Below are 8,852 nucleotides of genomic sequence, written 5' to 3'. Positions count from 1 at the left end.
AGATAGTTGCGTTCAGAAGCACTTCTTAACCTCAGCCTACCTGAAAAATATAATCATGGGTTTCCGGTTATAATCTTTTCCAGAAAAGCTATACATGTGTTTTAGGCAATAAATGATTTTTTTATTAAGAGAAAAGTGCAATGACTTATGCATCATCAACAATATATGTTACATTCATGCTTTGGTATGTTTTAAAGAAAATAGGTTCTTAACAATGAAACACCAACAACTATTAAGTAAAAATGATGCAAGATGATAAAAAAGATTTTTGTATGCCACAGATATAATAATAGAAAAAAGTATATCAGAGTAATCACCACGTCCAAAAGTATTTGAACTATTCCCATAATCTTAACTACTCTGATTCAGTATGATTTGTACCCTCAACACATTTCAGACAAAGTTTCCTTTAAATTAAGCATCTTATGATGAGTTGAGACAATTTCAGTAAGATTTAGTCGCGATATAGCTACACCTTCTCCGATTTAGGGAGTAGGGTCGTGACAGAGTGGTATCAGAGCACCTTTCTTTCGCACTGACCCAAGAATCTTCCTTCAAAGCCTCAGTCGAGAACAATAGTACTAGACTAGGAAGTGAACAGAATGATCAGGGCAAGATCCCAACACCTCAGCTTGACACGATCAACTGCACCAGAAACAGGGGTCGACGCCCGCTCGTCCAGAAAAGAGTTTTAAAGAAGGAAAATATTTTCCATTTGAGAAGGAAAATGAAAATTTTGAGATTTTCAGGAAAAGAAAAGAATTTTCACAGCCCTATATGGGAACGAAAATGTTTATTTGAAATGTTTGCAAGATGCAACGTGATAGCTGATACTTTGCATGAGATATGCTTAATGTATCTGTGATTTATTTTCAAAGAGCTTGACAGAAATGTATAGCTGTCATGTAGGCCCATGTATGCGAACCTTAGAGTGCTTTAGAAAAGTACCTTAGGTGAGACACGTGCGACCAAGTACTAGCAGAACGAGAATTTGTTACTGCCTTCCAGGGCGATGAGACCAACTAACACCCATCAGTTTGGGTAAGCTTCTAATTCCAAGAAATTATGAGAAAGAAAAGACGAACCAGAAAGTACTATTGTACTACCTATAGACAGCAATTAAAGGAAGTCCATTCCTTTGAGCACACATATATAATACATATATACGTATACTCGACGATGAACCAAGAAGTTCCCAATGTCTTTATAAAGACCAAGTCATAACGAAAATAGTATACTTTCAAGCCTGTTCGGGAGATACATCCCTACACGAAAAGAGGTCGTACCCGCGATCTAGTAAAGTGATCGAAGCTGACGTAACAGGCCCAAGTGGCTACGTGACCCAGAAACAACACGTATAGCGTGCTATGAAGCACGACGGAGAATGCAATGTTTTACAAGAATCGGCGTTCTAAGTTATCGAGAACAATATGAAAGTATGACCTCCAGCTGCAGTTATCAGTTTAACAGCACAAGAAACCCCATCTTGGAATGTATGGTTACCTAGAACGCGTTTATCACGTCAGAGCTCCACAAGAACAAACAAAGAAGTGTCACATAACTAGAACCGATGATTATAATCAATAGTACTTACTTGGATCCCCAATGAGATTCCTTCTAAGAGTCCTTTCAAAGGACAGTACCCCGTCTATTCAGACTTTAGTTCGACTCGCAAGTAACATGTCAGTATTCCTTTTTCTATGCGAGATTTGACTCACTTTCAGTTTATGGACTGCAGTCCTTTGACTCATCATTCATAAAGAGTAAAGTTTTGATTGTGTGAGCTCCGGTCATAAACCTTAAATTCTAAAGTTGTTTGTATATATGACTCTCAGAATAAGCTTATTCTTCAGACATTCTTTGAACCTCCTGGACAACGACGTCCTCTCGTCTATTTAAGACTTGTGATTGACTAACAATTTTTGCAAGAAATACGCCACTTTCATTTTTTTCACGAAAGCGGTGATTCAGTTTCAGTTCCCAAATTTGGGATACTCCAATCTTTCAAGCATCGTTATTTGTTGTTGTCTCCTTTGAGCCACAATATAGGGGATTTATATCCCGATTTCTTGGACTCATGCAATGAAATTTCATTCTTACGATGCTACGTTTGTGATCTCCAGAATGATCACGACACTTAAACAATTTTCCTCAGGGAATTGCATGTGGTGCTGGAACTTTTGTTCACCCCCTTATTTCGAAACCCTACAGAGGTGAAATTATTCTACCCCAGTTCCAGTACATATATTATTCCTAGTCTCGGAATTTTTCTGCAGCTTGAAGTTAAGGCAAGCATATTGCACTTTTCCCTAACAAGCTTGGCCTAGCTGATTTTTCTGAATAGTTCATTTCAGTGTAATACCTTTAATGAACCTATGAGATCCTTGATGTGATTATGTTATTCCATATCCAGATGTCCTAGAAAGATGATCAATGTTCCTTCATTGCAATCGCCTACGTTTCTAAATTTTTGTGGCTGATCATCTTAGGCGGTGACACGTTTGGAACCACTATCCTTGATGCTCAGATCCTCCAATTTAATTGGACAACTGTACTGTCCTATTTGGCAGCCTACCATGGAAATTTATAGTTAATTCATTTTCATCCAGTTTTCATGACCTATCTCATGATTATTTCTAACTCTCACCAGGGGTGAGCCTCAATTTCTATGGGTTTCTCTGAAACCAGTTGAGCTACGTAGTTCTTTGAATGAGCTCAGTACTTGCCTTCAAGGTCGATTATCGACGAAAATTCATATGAGTTGAACAAGAGATGTTATTCTTGTCCAGTTGGGTATTCAGGAGCCCTTTAGATTTTCAGTCATACTTCTTCTGTGTGATATCAGTTCCTATCCAAGTTAAGACTATTAGATTAATCTTCGAGTTCTTGACACAAAACTAACGAGAAAGACTTAATCCCTTTCAGATATGCATGATAAATACATCTCTATTGAGACACGTGCAGAAAATGATGCACCAGCCAGAAGCGTCGCATAACCAACAACACAAAGGGTTAAATATTTCACGTTTACGTACCGCTTGTAACAAGCTAGTAGAAGGTCGAATGTTATGTTATGTAGAGAAGTAACTAGCCTTGAGTAGAGAAATATCAAGGAATATATGTGGATTAGATGACATCCGATGACGTAAAAGACGTACATAACTGTTTGATCGATCGAAATGCTTATTCCGTGTAGGATAAGTAAGCCACAAGAACAAAGACTCAATCATGGTTATGAAATGAAAACCATGGAGAAAATGCGAGTACATTCGTAGCTTGTGTTTGACGAAACAAACCCTATCAGCAAGAGGGATTTGTCTGAGAGGTGGCCAGAAAAGCTAAAGCTGGAGAGACATTCGGGAAGGAGGAACGCGTGATAGCATCGCTACCCTCACCATCCCTACTATGAAAGGAAAAATCAAAATTCTTCTTTAAAGAGTTATCGCAAGAGAACCGATTTAGAGCCCTATAATATAGAGCAAGGGCAAACTTTAGCAATAAAACGCGAAGAAGTATTCTACGATATGTCACACCCCAATTAAGTGGCTCAGAAAGGAGCTGTCGATAGAGTTTTGTGTTAATCTAGACACGAGATCTAGATCACTTTGGAAAGTCATGCTAGATTATTTCACCACGAATCGCTCAGTCGAACCAAAAGGGCATGAAGACAGTAGCGTTGGGAGAAAGAAGCCAACACCTCCACATGCACTAATCCAGTATTCAAGGATTAACGCGAGTAGAACAAAGTCTGTGCTAAATCATGACAAAGAATCGCGGCAAGCACAAAAGCATCTTGAAAGCGGTGAAAGTAGACTACCGCAGTTAAGCGATAGGTTATGAGGTCATTATGCCAGCTCAATGACTACGATTACGATCGATGCAAGCATTCTAGAACTCAATATCTGACGATGAAATCTAAGATTAGAAATGGCTTCATCAGCCAGACGAAATAAATTACTAAATGAATGACTTGAATCAGTCATATTATCTCAGTCACCATATAGAATGGCGCTTAAGAAATAAGAACTTATGATCCAGTAACAAGAATAAGTAGACCTGGGTTTCATCCGACCCAGTGTATAGCTTTTGGGCGCACCAGTACTCTTCGTGAAGAAGAAGGGTGGAACTTTGCGAATGTGTATCGACTATCGAGAGCTGAACAAGTTAACCCTCAAGAACAAGTACCTTTACCGAGAATCGACGACCTCTCCGACCAGCTGCGAGGAGGTGGTGTATTCTCGAAGATGGACTTGAGATTGAGTTATCACCAGCTGAGAGTTTGACAGAACGGTATACCTAAGACTGCATTTCGCGCCAGATATGACCAGATATGACCATTACTACAAGGCCTTTTAGGCTTACAAATGCCCCAGCTGTGTTCATGGACCTAATGAACCGCGTGTTCCACCCATACTTGGACAAGTTCATCCTAGTCTTTATAGATGATGTGCTCATATACTCGAAGAACGAGAAGGAACACGAGAAACATTTGAGGGCCACTTTCGAGACGTTAAGAGTCGAGAAACTCTATGCTAATTTTAGCAAGTGTGAGTTCTGGCTTAACAAAGTGAACTTCCTTGGACACATAGTGACAGCAGAAGGGATCCGAGTGGACCCTACTAAAGTAGAAGTCGTGCAACGTTGACAGTCACCAACGACGCCCAATGAAATTCGCAGTTTCCCAGGACTGGCAGGATACTACCGACGATCTATTGAAGAACTTTCTATGATAGTGAGACCAATGATTCAACAACTCAACAAAGGAGTTAAAGTCGATTTGACCCCAGAATGTGAAGCAAGCTTTCAACTGCTAAAGGAAAAGTTGACCACAACACCAGTTCTAGCCGTGTCGGAAGCGAGAGTCGACTATGTGGTGTATACAGATGCATCGAAAGTCGGACTCGGGTGCGTGCTGATGCAGAAGGGCAAGGTGATTGCGTACGCGTCACGCCAGTTAAGGCCGCACGAGTTGAACTACCCGACGCATGACCTAGAATTAGCAGCAGTGGTGCACGTTTTGAAAATCTGGAGACATCATCTCTATGGAGTTCTATGTGAGATTTTCACAGATCAGAGAGTCTCAAGTACTTCTTTGAGCAGAAGGATTTGAATATGAGGCATCGCAGATGGCTGGAGTTAGTTGGACTACGATTGCGGTATAAACTACCACCCAGGCAAGGCCAATGTGGTAGCAGATGCCTTGAGCAGAAAGACTGCACCTCAAGTGGCTATTTTCCTCATACAAGAGGAAGAGCTTATCCGGAAATTCGCTAAGATGCGACTGGAGATAGTCAGAGCCCCAGAGACGGTGGACAGCAGAATTTCCACCTTGGTCATAGAACCAAATTTAAGAGCCAGAATCACCGACGCCCAGAGACGCGATGAGGCGTTAGAAAAGACCCGCCTCAAAGTGAGGACCGAAAAAGGGGACAGTTACCGCGAAGAGGCGGATAATGCCCTCCCCTTTGAAGGAAGACTGTGCGTACCCAATGAAGAGGCACCTAGGAACGAGATCATGAGTGAAGCTCATGAGACGCCCTACACTGCCCATCCTGGAAGTACGAAGATGTATCAGGACTTGAAGAGGCAATTTTGGTGGGATGGCATGAAGAGAAGCATAGCCTCGTTTGTAGAAAGATGCCTGGCTTGCCAGCAAGTGAAGGCCCTACATCAACGACCCTATGGAAAGTTGCAGCCCCTCGAGATTCCAGAATGGAAATGAGAGCATATAGCTATGGATTTTGTGACAGATTGCCAAAATCTCAGCAAGGAAATACTGCCATCTAGGTGATTATAGATCGCCTCCCCAAAAGTGCTCACTTCATACCAATTCGTATCACATACGGATCAGATAAATTGACACAGATTTATGTTCAAGAGGTCGTGCGCCTGCATGGTATACCAGTAACGATCACTTCAGATCGAGATTCAAAATTTACTTCTAGATTTTGTATAAGCCTACAGCGAGAGTTAGGCACTTAGCTGAATTTCAGCACAGCATTCCATCCACAGACGGACGAACAGTCCGAAAGGACAATTCAGACGTAGAGGATATGTTGAGAGCCGTATTGCTCGACCGTGGAGTAAATTGGGAGCCAGTACTACCACTTATAGAGTTCGCCTACAACAACAGTTACTAGGTAACCATCAATATGGCCCCATATGAAGCACTTTATGGGAAGAAATGTAGATCACCGCTTTACTGGGATGAAGTAGGTGAGAGAAGAATTCTCAGACCAGACTCTGTAGAGGAAATGATAGAGATAGTCCGACAGATGCGAGAGAGGATCAGAGAAGCTCAATATAGACAGAAATCTTATGCAGATGCTAGCCGAACCGATTTACAGTTCAAGGCAGGAGACAAAGTCTTTCTGAAAGTATCCCCGTCGAAAGGGATAACTAGATTCGGCGTCAAGGGCAAGCTTAAACCGCGATTCATCGGACCTTACGAAATCCTAGAGACAGTCAGCCCTGTGGCGTACAAATTAGCACTTCCGCCGAGCTTTGGAAACGTACACAATGTGTTTCACGTGTCACAATTGAGGAAATATGTGTTCGACCCCAAACACATAGCACACAAAGAAAAAATGGTGTTAGAACCAGATTTAAGCTGTGTAGAAAAACCAGAAGCAATTTTAGATCGAAAAGTGAAAGAAATGAGAAATAAAGCTATCGCAATAGTGAAAGTCCTATGGAAGCACCACGGTCGCAAGGAAGCCACGGGGGAGCTTGACGACAAGATGAAAGAGAAGTACCCAGAGTTTTTTTGCCTGACCAAGACGAAATTTCGGGACGAAATTTTTGTTATGGGGGTAGAATATAATAGCCGCGAGCTAATTTCTCGGAATTATGAAATAAAGTTTGGAATGTAGAATGACTACATCCTTTCAGCTTAAATATGTACAATACTACGAAAGAGTAATGTTTATTTCTTAAGTAAACGGAATTCACAAGTTTCAAGCTAAGTTTAAATTTACAAATGTTGACAGTGAAAACAAAAGAGGGCTTGATCCTAATACAACGCAAGGGACGCTAACGTCGGGCCTTTTCCCTTAGGCCCGGCCTTCGACCGAACCTTGACATCAGTCGGCCAAGGCAGCAAACCCGCCCTAAGGCTGTATCAACACAGCAGCTCGGGTGTGTAACCCTGCAATGCGAAGACAAATAAGCAACTACAAAATGATGCATTGACATGTGGGAAAGGTGATAGGGAAAGTAGACAATACTAGTTAGTAGTGAAGACCAAAACTTACCAAAGTCAGTAAGAAGGAAGGCTGCCACGAGACAGGGCAGTTGCAACAACCTGCAGGGTACAGCCGACTCCTTCCACCTTTGATGAGCACCTGCCACAAGAAACAAATGCTATAAGTAAACAAGGTACCAAGCAGTTACAAAGTGCCAAATGCAGTTAAAGGGGCTGCAAGATAGGACAAGAACGCAGCAGCACATCAAGCCTCACGATGTACACACCATTTCCCTATAAAATCCACCCTCACACACATCGAACATCCCTTCCATGCACAACAAAATTCTGAGTGTAAGAAAGCAACAAGCGGTGCAAAACCAGCTAGAGGGCCCCTTTCAAGACAACTGCAACTTGTAACAGGTAAAACACCACAACACCTCTATGCATCATGTCTAAGCAAACACAGTAGATAGCCTAGATCAAGGACTTAGGATGAACGAATAACTAACTGTAGACTCAACAACCAACACATGCTTAAAAATATACCATAGACTATTTCTTAAGCTTAATGACATCAACAGTAAGTCCTAGAACAATAATCCTTTCAAACGAAGAGCCGAATCAGAACAGAGAAAAGAGTATAGAGGCATAGCTACTGGACGACGAGGGAGGCTGCGAGCTTAGCCGACGGAGGGGCGGGTGGCGTCGGCAGAAGCTGCGAGCTGCCTACGAAACAGCAGCTACTCCGATGGTGAAGCGGCGGCCCCGGTGCGACGCCAAGCGCAGAGAGGCAGCAGCGGAGAAAACCGCCGGTGATAGCGGTGCTGCAGGCTGTCGGAGTAGTGAGGGCGGTCGCGGACGGCGGCATCCCGAGGGCAGTTGCGCGAGACGACGGAGGCCGAGGAGGGAGCTGCTCCCACCGAATCCGGCGGGTACGAATCGCAGGCGACCCCCATGAATCGAGGGGCTCGGGCCAGCGATGCTCCGGCGGCCCAAGGAGGAACGGCGACGCAACCTAGGGGGAAGCCGATGGAGAGGGTAGTGTAGTAGTTTGCAGCTAAGAGGAAGAGAAAGATAGATGGAGGGCCACGACGGCGAGCTCACACTCCGGCGAGAAACACCGGAGGCGGCGGTATGAACAATCGCCGAGAGGGGGAAGAAAAGGAGGAATCTAGGGATTCTATTTTCAAATTGGGATTCTTGTGTGAATGTTGAAATGGAAAGTGGAGAATGAGGGAGAGAGCACGAAGGGGCTGGAGGAAGAGAGTATTCTTCTTTTAATTTTGGGCCAGATTGCATTTGGGCCAAGGAAGAAAAAAAAGGGAGTTGGACTCTTTTAGTTTAATTATTGGGCTTTCTCTTAAAACAAAAAAAGAAAGAGACATGGTGATGAATAGGAGAAATAACTTGGGCCATTGTATAAAATTAAACGGGCCCGGAATTATCTAATTCGGGCCATCAGATTTAATCACCTTGGCCATGATTCTTCGAATTAAATTGAGCCATCGCTCGAAATAAATTCAGGTTTTAAGAAGAGAAATTCCCTTAAGCTACGAAAGAAGAGAAATTATTAGGCCGTGTTGAAATAGTATTCTGTAAATACTTAGATCAGAACTTTTATTAGCCAAGTAAGTATTTCAAAATACTTAAAGAAAATAATACGGGA

The 8,852-nt window shown here is 42.6% G+C and overlaps 1 long non-coding RNA gene across 1 annotated transcript; it reads right to left on the bottom strand.

Moving 5' to 3' along the window:
- Positions 1 to 6,899: 6,899 nt before the first annotated feature.
- On the bottom strand, positions 6,900 to 8,510 carry LOC121747693. Its single transcript, XR_006039277.1, has 2 exons — positions 7,254 to 8,510; positions 6,900 to 7,147 (listed from the first exon to the last, which is right to left on the bottom strand). It is a non-coding gene; the product is annotated as an uncharacterized LOC121747693 (long non-coding RNA).
- Between the last annotated feature and the right edge of the window lie 342 nt (positions 8,511 to 8,852).

This window comes from Salvia splendens, chromosome 9 (genome assembly GCF_004379255.2).
Source record: "Salvia splendens isolate huo1 chromosome 9, SspV2, whole genome shotgun sequence".
Lineage (NCBI taxonomy): Eukaryota > Viridiplantae > Streptophyta > Magnoliopsida > Lamiales > Lamiaceae > Salvia > Salvia splendens.
The sequence above is the reverse complement of the archived record's forward strand: the minus strand, read 5'-3'. Positions and strand labels throughout refer to the sequence as shown.